Source organism: Ranitomeya variabilis, chromosome 2 (genome assembly GCF_051348905.1).
Source record: "Ranitomeya variabilis isolate aRanVar5 chromosome 2, aRanVar5.hap1, whole genome shotgun sequence".
Lineage (NCBI taxonomy): Eukaryota > Metazoa > Chordata > Amphibia > Anura > Dendrobatidae > Ranitomeya > Ranitomeya variabilis.
This window is the reverse complement of record NC_135233.1, coordinates 44,860,001-44,879,136: the sequence shown is the minus strand read 5'-3', so window position 1 is coordinate 44,879,136 and position 19,136 is coordinate 44,860,001. Positions and strand designations below refer to the sequence as shown.

General features: G+C 45.3%; 1 protein-coding gene across 6 annotated transcripts in view; it reads right to left on the bottom strand.

The window, feature by feature from the left end:
• Positions 1-19,136, bottom strand: part of EML4 (EMAP like 4) — a 160,316-nt gene that overhangs the window by 72,737 nt on the left and 68,443 nt on the right. The gene's annotated exons all lie outside the window — the stretch shown is intronic.

Sequence of the window (19,136 nt, the reverse complement as noted above, 5' to 3'; positions counted from 1 at the left end):
GACAACAAAATCCTTTCTGTCCATACTGTTGTATAACTAGGCAGTTTGTTTTCCGGTAGTCTCAAGGCGCGTTTACACCGCATGGCTATCAAGCCTTAAGAAAACCTAGCTACATAGTAATCGTGTCAGTGTAAACAGGTTTCCAAATCAAATGAGCAGATCGTTGATGTGAAGAAGAAATCAGAGTTCTGGGCAGCACATTGTTCTCCGCAGCTCAGTTCCTGTTTACATATGACAATGTGAACTTATGATCATTTCGCTGTCTATTACGGATCGTTCCGTGCATATCTGAAGAGCAGTCAGACTAAAAGTGACCCTCCACCCTGAGAAACGCCTCCACTTTTGGTACCCTCACACTGCCTCCTCTGCTCAGATCAGTGCTCCTTTACTCCTGCCTAGAGGACAGCAACAATGGCATGGGAAAAATTAAAGGTGGAGGGGTCTTCAAAATTTCAGTGCATGCCTCAACTCTATTCAACTCCTACTGTCTGCAATCCTGCGCCCATAAGAGAACAGAGGACAAAAGAGTCAGTGTGAGTGAATGGTGGGTTATCACACAGACCGTACAATCATCATCTAGTCCAGCGATAGGTGATCAATTTTGTAGATAGAGCTACCCCTTTAATATTAGAACTGTGTGATATCTGAGGGTTGGGGGGTGCACCTCTTACCGTCAGACCCCCCTCGCCTCCCCTAGCTGGCCCAGCAGAGTCATGTGCAGTCTGAGGCTGGATGCAATCTCCATGTGTTCTCTGTTTGGTATCTGCTTTTTTACGACCAGCTGGCAGCAGGAATTCAGCAAGATGTCAAAACAATCCCTGAGCAATTGGAGGTTATATACTGCATTATTTGTACATTCCCACATACCTCTTCAGGTCAGTGGCGTGGATATGCATCTCATGGATGAACAGAGGAGCCAGATCCACACCCCGCACCCAGCCGGCCCCTCGGTAAGCCAATAATAACAGTGGGCTCCACAGATATTAGGGCTCCGGATTTCATAAGGAAAACATTGCTCACTCCAGATGTCTCCCGGCTTTGGTTTTAGAGGGACCCAATCTACACGGAAACCTCAGAAGAAAATTGCACTGAAAAATTATTTTGTAGAGGGTGTGAAAGGGACACGACAGAAGTTTTGATTTAAGTTTTGGCTGCAGAGTCTCCTGCAATTCCTACTACAGGCTCTCAGCAGAGTGCTATTCACCTCCTTCAACACTTTAGACAGAAGTCATAGGGCTTGTTTCCATTTGCGAGAAACACGTCCGTGTCTCGCATGTGAACACCAAGCTCTGGCGCCGGCACTCCAGAGCGGAGCGTGCGGCTGCATGTGTTGCTATGCGGCCGCAAGCTCCACTCCCAAGTGCCGGCACCAGAGCTTGGTGTTCACATGCGAGACACGGACGTGTTTCTCGCAAGTGGAAACAAGACCCTAGTCTGTGGGTCGGGCAGAGAGTTACCCCTCCTTTTTTGTACAGATCATTTTTTTATTTTTTTTTTTGGGGGGGGGGGGGCTCCATTTCTAACAATCAAAGGACTTTTTTTATTAAGACTTTAACCACCACTAGAGGGAGCTCATTGCATACTGCTTGAGCTCCCTTTATCCACCACTAGAGGGAGCTCACTGCATACTGGTTGAGCTACCTTTATCCACCACTAGAAGGAGCTCACTGCATACTGGTTGAGCTCCCTTTATCCACCACTAGAGGGAGCTCACTGCATACTGGTTGAGCTACCTTTATCCACCACTAGAAGGAGCTCACTGCATACTGGTTGAGCTCCCTTTATCCACCACTAGAGGGAGCTCACTGCATACTGGTTGAGCTCCCTTTATCCACCACTAGAGGGAGCTCACTGCATACTGGTTGAGCTCCCTTTATCCACCACTAGAAGGAGCTCACTGCATACTGCTTGAGCTCCCTTTATCCACCACTAGAGGGAGCTCATTGCATACTGGTTGAGCTCCCTTTAGCCACCACTAGAGGGAGCTCATTGCATACTGGTTGAGCTCCCTTTAGCCACCACTAGAGGGAGCTCATTGCATACTGCTTGAGCTCCCTTTAGCCACCACTAGAGAGCTTGCTGCATACAGGTTGCGCTCTCTTTAGCCACCACTAGAGGGAGCTCATTGGATACAGGTTGAACACAGTTTTAAGTTTCTCAATGGCTCCCTCTAGTTGTGGCTGCAGGCAAGCGGAATATCATTATGGAAATGTATGTGCATTTAAAGGGAACCTGTCACCTGAATTTGGCGGGACCGGTTTTGGGTCATATGGGCGGGGTTTTCGGGTGTTTGATTCACCCTTTCCTTACCCGCTGGCTGCATGCTGGCCGCAATATTGCATTGATGTTCATGCTGTGTCCTCCGTAGTACACGCCAGCGCAAGGCAATATTTCCTTGCGCAGGCGTGTACTCCGAAGGACAGAAAATGAACTTCAATCCAATATTGCGGCCAGCATGCAGCCAGCGGGTAAGGAAAGGGTGAATCAAACACCCAAAAACCCCGCCCATATGACCCAAAACAAGTCCCGCCAAATTCAGGTGACAGGTTCCCTTTAAGAGCTTTGGAGCTCTTGTAGGAGGTACTTAAACAGCTTTTCTTTCTTCTGCAGGAGAGCCAATTTGCATATTCTTTCTGGTCTGTAAAGGCAGATTTAATGTCAAAATGAAGCCCATCTAAAAAGAAAAAAAAAGAAAAAGGGAGTGTCAGCACAGAATGACTTTTGAAACCAAGTTCAGGCAATCAGTGCCCCCTTGGTGTGGCCAAACATTTACAGGCATCTGCCCACCTCCTTGTTTTCCCTCTATCTACACCATTCTTTGGCTCTATAAAGCCAGAACTGTCAAATCAGGGGAGGAGGGTCAGAGATGGAGGAAAACCAAGTAGGTGGGATGGTGCAGTTTAACGTTTGGCCACACCAAGGGTGCACTGAGTGCCTGAACACGGTTTCAAAAGTCGTTCTATGCTTACAGAAACCCTATAACAAGCGCCTAATGCCTACTAAATACAAGTCAATGGGAGCTACAAATTATCACCTATTCTAAAGATAACGACAACTTGCTGATCAGTGGGGTCTGATCGCCAGGACTCCATGATCAGGGAACTTTTATACCTTTTACAAAGTAAAGTGGCAGGACAGACACAATCGCTGTTCCATTCATGCTCAATGGGGCTCCCGGATGTGTTCATTTGCAGGAGGAATAACAGAGGAACAATGAGGAGTTTTAAGAAAACTCTGAATTGTCACATGAGGAATCTATGGAGAGTCCTGCAGTCACCTTTACTGGAGCTGATGCAATCACTTAAGGTAATCTGGGTTTCCTAGATCTTCCATATTGATGACCCAGCATAAAATGTCCGAAATGCTCCACACCGTCTCTGGCAGAACGTCGCCAACGAACCCAACACATTATTTGTGTACATGCCTGTAAGAGGATTCGCCCGCTATGAATAGCCTGGAATGCCCTGTCACTAGTTATATAATTTACTCCGTGGCCTCCTCCGCTCTACCCCGGTCCAGGCAAATTTCCATATAATTCACACTATTATTTTCTTAGAAAACTCCTGCCAAGGAGATATTGTGAGTTTTAAGAGGCGGCCTGGCAGCGGGCGGGCAGCGCAGTCTTGGCAGCACCTCGCTCTTCTCTCCTTTGTCAACAGATCTAAAATGAAGTGAAAGAAAAGCAACAGGTTTTTTTCCTTTTCCCTCTATAATGATTATAATCTGGCCCTGCCCATTATCTCAGGGATCATCCTGGGAACCAGAGGCGTGAAGCAAAAAAAAAAAAAAAAAAAAACAGCCCCAGGGTGGTGAGCGAGAGATAGTACTCCTGGTCCTGCAAGTCTCAAAAATCAGGGCAGCAAAGCAAAACATCCTCCCTTAACTCAACAAGGAGAAGTGGTAAAATCCCGCAGTTAGGTGCTGGGACTGCTGCCCTGATGTAAATTTACATAGGACTTAAAAAAGTTGTAAAGGAGAACCTGGGCACTCCTTTTGGTAAGACTAAAAACCAAAAAAGAATGGTTGATGTGTTCTGCAACAGCGCCACCCCGGTAAATGGTTGTGTGGGGTGTTGCAGCTCAGTCCCATTAATTTCAGAGCAGTTGATCAGAAATATGGGACAACCCGTGTACAGATATGATGGTTTCTGGCAATCGCGATGTTCGTAGTCCTTTAGTAATCCCGTTGAAAACAGGCAATTCACTTTCATATAAAACTTCCAATTTTTCATTTTTCACAAGATCTCTGCTTGCTGTAATGTATTGAGCCTCTGTTTTTTCTCCTAGAAATGTATAAATAAATTGACAACTGGGAGGTTACAGTGTCAGGGGGGGGTGTCCCTGCAGAGTCTGACAAGGTCCAATCAGAGCTGACAGTTGAGATCATGTAGAGACACCCTTTTGACAAGGATAGAGGAGAACTGACTGATCCCTGGGTGTCCTACCTCCTTAGACCCTCATTCATGGCATCACTAGGGGGTCTTGAAGTGGGCAGTACTGTATTTGCATTTGATTACTGGCGTAAATGTAAGTCCTGGAGCATGCACAGCGGAGAAGTGAAAACTATTAAAATATGTGCACTTTACAGCATTGTGCTTTTTATTTAGACCGGTGGAAAGTACAGAGGCCTTATTACATCTCCCACTTTGAAAGCTCGTGCAATGCTGCTCCTCATGAAGAGGTTTCGCAGAGGCTGCTCCTCGGGATCTAAAGCACCGCTTTAAAGGATTGATGATGGTGGTGGGGGGGGGATTCCAGTAATCAGCAAGTTATCCCCGATCCTTTGTGATACCCACAGAGAAACTTTAGATTCCGGGGATACATCTTTACATTTCTAGTTCAAAATGACAACAGATTTACGAGAAGATGCTCCGGAATTAATGTTTTACATAATCAGGAAAGGAAACCGATCCACGGATATCTGTAAAATTCTCACCCATTGGCCATATATACAAGGAATAACAGGAAAAAATAAAAGGGCACAAAGTAGAGCGGTGTTACTAGTAAGGGCATGTGCACACAAAGCGTTTTTCAGGTGGATTTTGCATGGAATACTCCTGAAGAAGCTTAGCAAAAAATGAACAGTGCAAAGCAATGTCAAAACGACAGTGTTGTGTGCACGTTAGGTCTTTTGTTACTTCTTTGAACCATTCAGAAATCGTGAAAAGGTATATAAAAAAAAAATTAAAAAAGTCACACGTTTATTCATACTCCACAGTAGCGTAAAATGAAGAGAAAAGATCTCCGGCGAAACAGAACGTTGTGTAACAAAAAAACAGCAAAGTAAGGAATTAGACAAAACATTACCAAATAGGTTTTTTGTCCACTTTACACACACAAAAAAAAGATCCTTTACTGCAGGGAGGCCAGATCTAGTGTGGCTGCGACATTTGTCACAGTTTGCACTGAATGCACAAAGCCTGATCATTTACAGCCCAGATGACTGTCAGTCCTAGAGAAAACAAAATGCAAAAAACACAGGATGTTCTTCCAGAAGTCATCTGGATAAACACGTGTTTTCCTTTAACAAACAAAGCGGCAGGTGTAACCCGCTGTAATTAAGCCGCGATGCGGGGGCCTACCATAACTAATAACGTGTAATTACCGCACGATCCGGGAGACGGGTCCAGATCAGTTATAAAAAGAAAACCACCAACAGCCTGAAGCCTCCTACCGAGAGGGGTCAAATACGGCTCCGGGGGGGACGGAAAAAATTAATTGCCAAATATTACAAGCAGCTCATTTCTTTCATTTTGCAAAGGGCCCAAGAAATGGGTCTGTCCCCTCTGGGCACGCATAGCAAAATGTGTGTATTCCTCATAGTACAACCACTCTGACCTGAGCCGTCCCTCTGTTATTCCTCCTGGAAAAGTATGAAGAAACTGACAGCCTGGTGTTACAACTCTCCTTGATAAAGGGGTAGGTCTCTTCATATACACCCCACGACTAATAACACCCATATGTCCATTTATTCAGACATTTCCAGGAGGAACAACAGAGGAATAAATAGATAATTGGGCGTTCGGAGTTTGCGGGGGTTCTGGAGTGATAAAGGAACAACGGAAGACAACGTTTAGGGAATGTACAGAGGTTTTTTTTTTTAATATGAATTTGTCACACAAATAGCGCATATATTGTTAAAAAAAAGGTTTTAGCAGGATTTCATAAAAACACAGGGTCCACGATGTGGTTTTGATGCATCTTTAAAGGGGTTTAGCAATTTGGGTGTTTTGGGTGATAGGTCTCCAGCAAACACCTTGCCCCCCAAAAAAATAAAAATGCATCAATACACCAAAACAAAGCACACATTTTGCCGCAAACTACGCATGGTAAATGCACACGAACTGACATGACACACTTTACCGTGGGTTACAAATGCGAGGGTGCGCCGTGTTCACATATCCTCATTGTTTGCTGCAAACGGGTCACAAGAGTTTTATTAATGGGAATTTTGGCAAAAAAAAAAAAATTGCATTAAAAATGCATTTCATATTGCCATTTATAAAGTTTTTTTTTTAATCCCATGAGGTTTTTAAAAATCTCAGCGCTGTGGGCGAAAAAACAAAATAAACAGTAGAACACGTCACCATTTCTAAAAAAAAATAAATAAATAATAATTCAAAGAAAATCAGATCTGAAAATGTCAAAAAGAAAAGCCATGTTTGTATCTGATGTACATTGCTCTTGAAAACCACGTTGGGCATTTCCTCCTGAAGGCGATTCAATACGAACACATACTTTTAGGCCACGGTCACACGTTCAGTATTTGATGAGTTTTTTACCTCAGAATTTGTAAGCCAAAACCAGGAATGGATCAATCAGAAGAAAAGTATAATAGAAACACGTCACCACTTCTGTATTTATCACCCACTCCTGGTTTTGGCTTAAAAATTCTGAGGTAAAAAACTCACCAAATACTCAATGTGTGCACGTGGCCTTAGTAATGCCGCATTTACACACCCGGGTGTCACGGTCTGAGTACTAACTTTCCACTGATGTCCTGTCTAATATATCCACGCAGAGAGTCCATACCCATCCCGTGACACACTGATATATAAATGCAGTATTAGCCACAAACTGCACGTAGAAGTTCTCACTGTCAGATTGACACCCAGGACTCCCAATACTACATAGCGCCACCACTCTATTTAACCACCACATTTCATTAATTGATAGTATTCACCATGCATCCAAATAAATCAGCCAATTGTGTAAGATGACAAGTGGATATCAACACCAAAAACACCTTGTGTTTTTTCCCAGGGTCGGTAATACTTCGTGCACACAGACAATCGCCTCCCATTAATAACGCCAGTATGTTAAAGACACGTCTGTGTACTCAGGATCTGGGGCCGCCTTCGCCTTCTAGTCTCAAGTACTCGGCCAGCAACATGTTCTACAAAGAGGATTATAGGGGAAAAGCGAGGACATGCCGGGCTGAACACAGACCCGCCACGCTCCTCGCTCTGTGATAACAGATCCGCTGCCGCCTTTTGTTCTCAGACATATTTTCTTATGACCCAGTGGTCTAAACTGGTTGGAAAAAGAACCTTTCATTGAAGGCATCCCACTAATCCTACCCTACACAAAAGGGTGTGAAATATTTCACTAAGTAAACTGAGCGTGCAGGAGGGAGGAGAGGGCGTCCCTTTTGACTTTGAGGGATTGGGAGGGGGTACGTATCAATCTATAGAATAGCTGTGGGCCCAGCAGAGTCCTGGTCCAGGAAATATGAGGAAAGGACAGCTCCTACGGGTTTCCAATGTGACAGAAGCCAAAAAATAAAGTTGGTTACAAACCTTGAAGATTCACAAAAGGTTCCCAAATTTTGAAGAACCGCATTTCATGATTTTAGGGTCTAGGTCCCGATATCAGGGAATATTTTAGAGGGGAACCATAGTGTCTCCTCCAATGACTACCACTTTACGATTCCAGTCAGTCACAAAGTTTGGCTTGGACCTTTTTTTTTTGGACAACCCATTTAGAGCATACAGAACTCAAAAAGTAACAGATGTCAATGTGTTTAAGCCATCATCCATCCATATCCTCAACTGCAACCATTTGGGAAAGGAGACTCCCAACTTGTTGGATGCGGATGAGCCATTTATTCATTTGAATGGCACAAATTACCACGTTTCCCCGTATTGGGAGGTCACTGAGGCTGAAAAGTTTGGTTTGCCACAACCCAATTACTTGGCCGATTGTTGGGATTGCCAAAAGCGTTGTGCCAAAATATATATGAATGTGGTGAAATCGGGCATGTTGGTCAGCGATTAGCGGTATTGTTGGGGTCCTGAGATCGAATCCAGACAAGGACAACTTCTACAGGGAGTTTGTATATTCTCTGGGTTTATGTTGGGATTTCTCCAGGTCATCAACACTCCAAATAATATACCAATAGGTTACCTGGCCTCCTACAAAATTGTCCGTAGCATCTGAATACATCGGAGATGAAAAACTTTTGAATCTCAAATTTTGCACCCTATGCTAGTTGCTGATCGACAAGAACATTCCAATTTTCATAAGAGATTAAGGAGAGAAAAAAATAAAATGATGACGCAGGCGACTGCTCTGAAGAGCAACACCGCTTAGCAAGTTCACTACAGATGGAGGTCATCAGCAGGTGATCATTAAACCCTCTTAGCAGCAGCACGTCGCTGATCTCAGGGTGGATTTATAGACGTTTCCTTGAAGATGTGAAATGATCGTAATCGTTTCATAGAAAGAAGTAGGAAGGAAACCCAGATAAGTGCAGGGAGGTAAGAGACACGCCATGCTGGAGCGCACTGTCCTTACATGACCGGCTGCCGGGACGTAACGCAGTATTTACAAAGACCTGAGTCTCAAGAGCACAATTCCTGCACTGTCCCATCAGACTGGACATCAAAGTGCCTCTCACTGCCACAAGTATTCTACCTCCATGATGGCATAAGGAAACAAACTTGCTGCACTTTTATTTCTCAAACTCCTTATCGAGCACCCACCGTCTTCTGACAGCGAGAAACTTCAGTCTACAGTGACGCCTTGATGTCGGTGCAGTAAATAGCACTGATCGAGGTTTACTGAACGTTCCTGCTCCGAGAATGAGCCGTTACTAAGAGATCCTGATCTTGGAGTAACCTCCCGATTCAGTAAATTCACACACACATTAAAAAGGTCCTTTTACCGAACAAATGTCCTTCCAATTATTAGTTCAAACGTTCCGCTAATCGTCTGCCAAATGACCGATCGAAGCTCTTCGTGTAATGTAGGGTTTTATACACATGACATTCCCAGACCAAGTGCGGACTGCGATGTCCAAATAGCCACCGCGGATCTCCGGACTCAAATCCAACACCATCATATATATTTATGAGGGATCAGTCATACGGCTGTCTTTCATGTACGAGCGCTATAGGCGTCTTTCACGCATCACACTCGTACCTATGAGTTTATGGTGCTGTTCACATGTCGAAATCTTCCGATGCCATCAGAGTCTTGTCCTTTTTATGGGCTTCTAGATTTTTTCCAGTGCGGTTTCAGTTCCACACACGACATTTGCTCGCTGCCGCAGGTGATTGGAAGCATCCCGACCATCCGATATTGATGACCTAAATTTAAGATCAATATGTTCTATGACAACCCCTCTAAAAATGATGGCATCTGAAGAGTTGAAGGAATAACTTGTGCAAGTTGTAGTTTTGGGTTCAGAAACCCGTTCTTACGATCAGTATCAGGTTTTCCCAGCAGACTATCACCTCTCGGGGACACCGCTGATATCAGCCCCGATGGCACTGTCGAGACCTAGTGTACAGCTCGCTGCTCTCCATCTTTCATCACGAAGTGGGTGTCAGTAGCTGTCAAGAGTTTTTGCATACCTACAAAGGTAGCGAGATTACAGAATCCCGGCTCTAGTGTCGCCTACGATTAGGACATACCCTCGTTATAAAAAAAAAAAATAGTAACAGTAAAGCCAAGATAAACAGCGACAGACGTGTTATATCAGTCCGCAGAGACGCCGACCCCGTTTCCTGTTTAGATACTTTGGGAATTGTTTACCGAGGGGCAAGAAGCCAAAGAAATTATTCCACCTACACTACAGAGATAGACAGACTTACAATTTATTAGTTCTGCTTTAATTGTATGGATGGCAAAAATCAAATTACCACTATCCTGAAATTCTGATCTGGTCTCTGGACTTGAGACCTGCAAACGGCCTCCGATCTGCCATCATCCACGGATCCTCTGGATTAGCCGGTCTGGCGTCATGACGAGCGGGCGTCACACCATAACAATAATGTAATGCCAAGCCGGCTAATCAAAAAAGAGAATTAGAGATGCCGGTAGGTAGGAAACAGCTTGGAGATCTCCCATCCAGCTGTGGTGGAGTACCAACCGGGCAGTTGGGTCGGGGTCCCGTGAATCGTTTCAGTAATTTCCACAGACCATGCATGTAAGGCTATGTTCACACTTTGTGTTTTTGCTGCTTTTTATGCAAATTTTTAAGCTGCGTTTTACAGTACCAGCAAAGTCTATGAGAATTCTGAAATTTCCTGCACACTGGGTTATTTTTTTTCCTGAACGATTTGGAAAACTGCTGCCTTTTTTTTTGTAAACTTTAGCATGTCACTGTCAGCGTTTTGTTTTGTTTTTTTCACCCTTAGAAAGCAACAAGTGCAAAAATGCAGCAAAATAAACGCAGGTATCGGGTTTCGTTGCGTTTTTTGGTGCAAAAACCATAAGAGGCATCGTGGGTTTTTTTTCCCGGGGGCACTAAACTTTTTCAGCATGCACAAGAGAACAAAAAACGCAGTGAATATGCAGCAAAAACTGCTTTTTCTAAGCAGCTGCTTTCCTGCCAAGAAAAACGCAGAGAAAAACACAGCAAAAGCGTAACATGTGAACATAGCCTGAGGCTGCAATCACACACTGCAGAAGGTGCCAAGTTTGCAAATTGCCCCTCTTCTATAGGGCACAACTTACTGATTGCTGGGGTCCGACCATTCAGAAGTGAGAAATTTGTCCTCAGGATCAGAGGGGAGCACATGCCTGCACACCTCTATTTATTGTCTATTGTGGTGTCCTAGAAAGCCCAATTCTGTGCTCCTCCATCACGGCAGTCCCATATACAAAGGGAGAAGGTTCTGCCTTGAAGGATATGTTCACACGTTGCATTTTTCCTGTGTTTTTTTTGTTTTTTTTTTGCAGGCAAAACTTGCTCTCTTGGCAGTAATAAAGCTGCTTATAACTTTGTAACGCTTGCTGCGTTTTTTTGCCCTTGCTGCAGTTATCCAAATCAGTAAGGGAAAAAAAAAAAAAAAAGATATATTTTTCGTGGCCCGGGGCTGGGTCAGGGCTTATTTTTTTGTTCTGTGAGCTAAAGTTTTTATTAACACCATTTTGGGGAAGTTACGATGTTTTGCCCGTTAAGGCATCTTATTGCAATGTTGCGGCGGCCAAAAAACACAACAACCAATTCTGGCATTTCGATCATACGATCGAGTGTAGTACACATAGCTGGCGGTCTTCAGAAGACTCCCCCTCCCGCCACGGACATAACAGTGCTGAAGCCCTGCTGACATGACAACCCATCGGTGCCCTGCGATCACGTGACAGTGCGAGCGAATGTTAAATGCCGCTTTCAGTGACTGACAGCGGCATTAAGCTGGTTAACCGCTGCAGGTGATCAGATCAGCCGTAGTGTGAGGGGGCAAAGATGCGGGCTCAGCGCTGGAGCCTGCACAGAAGGCAGGGATACGACCTTGGACGTACTTATACGTCCAAGGTCGTAAATTCTCAAGACCTAAGGGATTTGCATTCTGAATTTTACAACTTGTTGCCTACATTACCGACTATGACTGCAGTCCATCAGTGGTGACCAGTTTTCTAAGCAACGAGTGGAATGCTTTCAAAATCATCCGCTTTGTGTCCATAGAATTGAAAGAAAACTGGGTCACAAAAGCTAGCCAAAAGCAGCAAAGGTACAGCCTTTAGGGTAGCAACTGCAAGCGGCAAAGTTGCCTCTGCTAGCAGCATGGCAGAGAACGCAGTTCAGTCCAGTGGCTGCTGTGGCTTTGAAATGTCAATTAGGAGCGCACCGTCACTCAGTAAGCAGGCAAACCTGAGGCAGAGGAGCAGTGCGCTCTTGACCATCAAACATGGGTAAACCCCTTTAAATGCCAGATTTCTGCATTTATAGGGTATAATCACTCAAGGTAGAAACTGAACATGATAGAAATCCACATGTAGATACGCCACTCACAAAGGCTTTTCAGTCCCAGAACTCCACCAGGATCGTTTCCACAGCATATAACGGATATTGGCGATTTCTTTCATATGCATCGTGGCATCCTCAATGCTAAAAAGTGTGTGAACCTGATCCCATAATTGCTGAGAAAGCATAGAAAATCCTAAAAGTGGCTCCAATGAGATTCCTTGTCTAAAGCGATCGCACGTTAACCAGATGAGAAAAACAAGAAAAGGTCTTCACAGGTAGCGATGTGTGTAGGAAGAAAAATGAATTCAATAGGATAAAAGCGAGAAATGACAGGAGATGCTTAGCACAATGCCGATTATTGGAGCCGTTGCTGTACACGGCCCCTAATCCCCTCCCCAGACGGCTTACATTCCAATATTTATGGCCCGCAGCGCACCGTGGAATTTAACTTGACAAGATTACAAAAGGCAAACAGCGGGATTTAAATCAAGGTTGGAAGCTTAAACCTCATCCTCCTTAAGAGCAGACCACTCCTTATCCCTGAGCTACAGGCCTGAAGATGCAGCTTTCCAAGGAGGCAATGCAAATATATATTGTTAACGTGTACAGCATGGACACCACCGGAGCAAGCCAACCGCGGCGGTGGCGCGGAACAAGCCAGAAGACAGTGACTGTGGCGGCGGGGAGCAAGCCAGACAACGGCGGCGGGGAGCAAGCCAGACAACTGCGGCGGTGCGGAGCAAGCCAGACGACGGCAACTGTGGCGGCGGGGAGCAAGCCAGACAACCGCGGCGGAGCAAGCCAGACGACGGCGACTGTGGCGGCGGGGAGCAAGCCAGACAACCGCGGCGGCGTGGAACAAGCCAGACGACGGCGACCGTTGCGGTGGGGAGCAAGCCAGACGACGGCGACTGTGGCGGCGGGGAGCAAGCCAGACGACCGCGTCGGCAGGAAGCAAGCCAGACAACTGTGGCAGAGGATCAGACACGATTGGTCCGGTGCTGTGTAGGTTACGCTCAGATTGATGAAAGGGGATATTCGAACATCTAATGTGATGACTCATTGTTGGGATACGATCCTTTATAATTAGAGGGGGTCCAACCGCTGGGATCCCAAATCAATTTTAAAGGGGTTATCCCACAGCAAATCATTATCTACAAGACAGGTGAAAAAAAAAAAAAAAAAAGCATGATCGGTGTCCCATGTCCCTAGATAAATACAGCAAACTTGTGAGCGCAAAGTTAATCAATTCTGTGGGAGCAGTATGAGCATATGATCCCCACTTCTATAGATAGTGGAAAGAGAAGGTACTCATGCTGCACCATTGAGACGCCTTTTTTCCAGCGAAATAAACACGTTTGTTTTTTTTTACATTTCTTTGTATTTGAGAAAAACCACCGGAACCAAAGTTTGACGAATTTTGGATACAGAATACTGATGATAAATGGCATATTGTCATCTCAAACATAAAAGAACGGGCATCTGAACGATTACAAATGTTTTATTCCATTTTCATCAGTGTGACCTGGATCAGACTCAGCTGTTATTAATGTAGGTATCTTTCTCATATGCAAAGGAACAAAAAAAAAAAAAAATTCCACAAATGACTTTTTCCCTGCAACCAGTGAAAAACAAATGCAGTTTTTCCATAAATCGGTTCTCAAGATACTTTTAGGCCAGTATCAAGCAGTGAGACATCGGTTATACTTTCAGCCTCCCTGTAGTTGTTCATTTGGGTTTTACTCTAACATGTGGGCAGCGGGTCCACTGAACACTGCAGCCAATCACAGGCAGCAGCGGTCCAATGACATCACTGCTTCCTAGTGGGTGCTGGTAGGAGAATATGGCAGAGTTTGTTATTTTTTTTTATTTTTTTACATATCAAGTCTCATAGGCAAAATTTTATTTTGTCCAAACGACTCCTTTGAAGTACGGAGGGCGAGTATAGGTCACTTTGGGTGCGATCACAGTTACAGTATTACAAATTTCCTTTATCTCATGAAGCATTCATCGATATCTACATTCCGCTCACAGAATAGGAGGTATTAGACCAATGTGAGAAATGCAGATCAGGGCATAGCTTGCCTGGAATGGTCTTTAAATAGCTGCGCCATCATCGCCTGCTTAAATCTGGGACCACTCCCCCACATTCCTGTGCCAGATGGCCTTTCTACAACTCCCCTTATCCATGTCTCATTCCTCGCTGTCCTGTGTCGTGGCTGCAGAGCGGCTCTTCTCCGAATACCTACAATATTTCTGCGCCTTGGCTCCATGTCACGTCAAGTTTTAATTGTGCTGTACTCTCTTCCAGTTGCCCAAAACTTATTTATTTATTTTTACTTTTTGGAGAGAATACAATGGCCAACAAATACAAACAGGGGGAGGAGGAATCCATCCTTTATCTGAGAACAGCGGCCCGAGCAGGTGACCTGGAACCTGCGGGAAGGAGCAGGAGAAATGTCATAGGACGTCTTGCAGAATTTATTGGCTTCTGCCAAAGTAATGACTCACAGTAATGTCTGAAAAAAAGTATGTTAAAAAATATAGTTCTTACCGATAACGGTATTTCTCTGAGCCCATGACGGCACCACGGAGAGAGGGGATCCGCCCACCAAGGACAGGAAACCTACGGATAAAAAGGCGGTACCACTCTCCCGCATCAGTTGTTTTACATAGAAAATGATGGGAGACTACTAAAACATTTGTTAGTTTTAACTGTTTAGCATAACGAGATACCGCGTGACTTTAAACTATTAATAAACTATGAATAAATTATGGATAAATTATGGCACTATTTAATGTGAGCACCCATAAGTGAAGGGAGGGAATGTACGGGTGCCGTCATGGGCTCAGAGAAATACCGTTATCGGTAAGAACTATATTTTTCTCTGATCGCCCATGACGGCACCACGGAGAGAATTGCATAGATAGTACATTCAGGGAGGGACCACCGCTTCCAGAACCCTTTTACCGAAGGTAAGGTCCGAAGAGGAGTTTAGGTCCAATCTATAGTGCCTATAGAAAGTAGATGGTGAGGACCAGGTAGCAGCTCTACATATCTGGTCTATAGGAACTCCGGCCTTCTCCGCCCAGGAAGATGCCACTGCCCTTGTTGAGTGCGCCTTAACCTCCCCAGGAACGGACATCCCACTTGCTGAGTATGAAAGACTGATGGCATCCGTAATCCATCTTGCTATGGTGGCTTTCGATGCTTTTTTCCCCTTCCGGGGACCCTGGAAACACACAAACAGAGAGGCATCCTCCCTACTCTCCCTAGTGACTTCTAGGTAGCGTAAGAGACATCTTCGTACGTCTAGTGTATGTAATGTTTGTTCCTTCTTGTTTACAGGGTTGGGACAGAAGGAAGGGAGGGAAATCTCCTGAGACCTGTGGAACTTTGATGCCACTTTCGGGAGGTATGCTGGGTCTGTTTTTAAAATGACCCTATCCTCTAGAAATTGTGTGTAAGGGGGGTTAGCCGAAAGAGCCTGTAAGTCGCTGACCCTACGGGCAGAAGTGAGGGCGACTAGCAGAGCGGTTTTGAGAGATAGGTTTTTTATTGAAGCTTCGTTTAATGGTTCGAACGGTGGACTGGTCAGGGCTTTAAGGACTAAGTTTAAGTCCCATTGAGGAACGATTTTTATCGGAAGAGGCCTTGATCTTCCTGCTGCTTTTATGAATCTAGCGACCCACCTATTTGAAGCTAAATCAAAATTGAATAGGGCCCCCAATGCTGCCACGTGAACTTTCAGGGTACTAGTGGCCAGCCCCATCTCCAACCCATTTTGTAGGAACTCTAATATGGAATTAAGGGGAATTTCTTTCCCTATTTTTTCACCTGATGAAGATAGAAACTTTTTCCATATCTTGCCATATTGTTTCGTTGTAACTGGCTTCCAACTTTGTAATAAGGTTGAGATTAGCCCTGGGGAGAACCCCCTGTCTTTTAATAGCTTCCTTTCAAGAGCCAAGCTGTCAAGTGCAAGTTCTTGACCCTTGGATGACAGACTGGGCCCTGCGACAATATGTCCTGAAGGTCTGGTAATACCCAGGGGTCGGACATTGACATCTTCCTCATCCATGAGAACCAAGGTCTCTTCGGCCAGAACGGGGCAATTAAGATAACCCGCGCCCCGTCCTCCCGAATCTTCCTCAGCACCGCTGGAATTAGAATGAGAGGAGGAAAGGCATAGAGCAGATGATGGCTCCAAGACATCAGGAAAGCGTCCACAACTACTGGGTTCCCCAGGGGAGATAGGGAGCAAAAGGAGGTTACTTTTTTGTTTAGGTGACTCGCAAAGAGATCTATTTTGGGAACCCCCCCCATTTCTCTGTGATCTGAGTAAATATTGCCTGATTTAGTTCCCATTCTCCCTGTTTTAGGCTGGACCGACTGAGGAAGTCTGCCTTGTAGTTGTCTACCCCTTTTATGTGTAGACTTGTTATGGATAGGAGGTTGCTCTCGGCTATTTGCAGGATTGAGTTGGTCACTTCCATTAGATTTTTGGAACAGGTGCCCCCCTGGTGATTGATGTAAGACACTACCACTCGGTTGTCTGACATCACTCTTACATGATGAGAGTGAAGGACTTTTAAGAATTTCTGAAGGGCAAATTTGACTGCCAGAAGTTCCTTCATATTGGAGGATTTGTCCGCTAGGGATGGAGACCAGGTGCCCTGGGCTACTAGATTGTCTAGATGAGCTCCCCACCCTGAGGGGCTTGCGTCCGTAGTTAGGACTTTTGAGATCTGAATTACCCACGGGACCCCCTGGGAAAGATTTTCCTGCGATTTCCACCATGTCAGAGAGTGGCTGGTACGAGGAGATAGAATTAACCGCCCGTCTAAATGCTCTCCTAGACGGGTTTGTTCTGCCAATATCTGCCATTGGAGGTCTCTGGAATGTAATTGGGCCCACTGGACTGCGGGGATGCAAGAGGTCATGGAGCCTAGGAGGGACATACCCTGACGGAGTGTTATGGAGGGGAGAGATTGAACCCTCGAAACCAAACTTTTTATTTTTTGTATTTTGTTCTCCGGCAGCCGACATTCCATTTTTATGGAGTCTAGGGTAAGACCTAGGTACTCCTGAACTTGAGAAGGTATTAGTCTGGATTTTTCTATGTTTATTAGCCAGCCTAGTTCTTTTAGTGAATGAATCACAATTGCCAGTTGATGCTCGCAGTGCTGCGGGGAGGAGCCTATTAGCAGAAAATCGTCCAGATATGGTACGATTAAGGTATTTTCTTTTCTGAGGTGGGCCATTACCTCCGCAATCAGTTTTGTGAAAATCCTCGGGGCTATGGCTAGACCAAAGGGCAGAGCTGAGAACTGGAAGTGGCTTAGGACTCCTCTGATATGAACCGCCATCCTGAGGAATCTTTGGTGATCCTTGTGTATTGGGACGTGATAATATGCGTCCTTTAGGTCTAGAACCACCATGAAGCATTGAGGAAACAGCATTTTGATAGATGACTTTATCGTTTCCATTTTGAATGCCTGAACCTCTAAGTAGTTGTTTAGACTTTTCAGATTTATGATGGTTCTGAAAGACCCGTCTGGTTTCCTTCTCAGAAATAGAGGGGAATAGTATCCTTGACCTCTTTCTTGAGGGGGGGACCTCCAGGAGAACTCTCTTTTCTACTAACCCGATGACTTCTCTTTCTAGTGCCAGCTGCTCCTCTACTGAAGATCTTGTAGATGTCATCGTGAAAGAGGGGCAAGGGTACCTCTTGAATGTTAACCTCAGTCCTGATTCTATAATGTTCAGTATCCATTGACTGGAGGAAATGTTTTTCCAGGCTGGGAGAAAGTGAGACAGCCTCCCTCCCACCTGGGGCGAACCTTCATTGCGGGGGTTTCTTGTTATCATTGGGGTTTTTATTAAAGATAAACCCCTTGTTTTTGTTCCTCTTATCCTCCCATTTCCCCTGGCCTCTCCCCGGATTCTTTCGGAAAAACCTCTTGCTCCGAAAGGGCTTCCGGTAAGAGGGGAGGCCCAAGGGCGGAAAGGACTTTCTTATCCCCAGCTTTTTCTAAAATGTCATCTAAAGTGGAACCAAACAAGAATTCTCCTTCACAGGGGATGGTGCACAGTCTTGTCTTAGTTTGGAGGTCGCCTGGCCAGTTCTTAAGCCAGAGGGCGCGCCTGGCCGCATTAGCCAGTGCTGCTGACCTAGCGGCTAGTCTGATTGAGTCGGCCGAGGCGTCAGCCAGGAAAGCCGCGGCTCCCCTCATCACTGGTAAAGTATTCAGTATTGAGTCTCGGGAAGTCTTCCCTTTTAATTGACCCTCTAGTTGGTTTAGCCAAATCATTAGGGAGCGAGATGTACACGCCGCTGCTACTGCAGGTTTTAAGCCCCCCCCTGCTGCCTCCCAAGAACCTTTGAGGAAGGCGTCCGCCTTCTTGTCCATAGGGTCTTTTAGTACCCCCATGTCTTCAAACGGGAGTGCGAACTTTTTTGATGCTTTGGCTATAGCCACATCTAATTTGGGGGCTTTTTCCCAAAAGGAGCAGGATTCATCCCCAAAAGGGTATTTCCTTTTGGGAGTCAAGAGAGACACTTTCATGGGCTTTTTCCATTCTTTTTTGATTAAAGCCGCAATTGCATCATTAAGTGGAAAAACTCTCCTCTTCTTTTGTTCTAGGCCCCCGAACATGATGTCCTGTACCGATTTTTTGGGGTGGGAGTCTACTAACCCCATAGTACTTCTCACCGCCTTTATGAGGCCATCGGTGTCCTCTAGTGGGAAACAGTTGTGCCCCCCCGAGGAAGAAGTGGATGATGCAGATGAGGAGGAGGAGGAGGAGGATACTGAGCTTGCACTATCGCTGTCAGATTTTGAGACCGGAGATGGAGACCTATCCTTGGTCTTTCTCCGTTTTTTCCCCTTTTTTAGTGATCTAAGGGTATCTTCTACTTGCTCTTTAATCAGGTTTT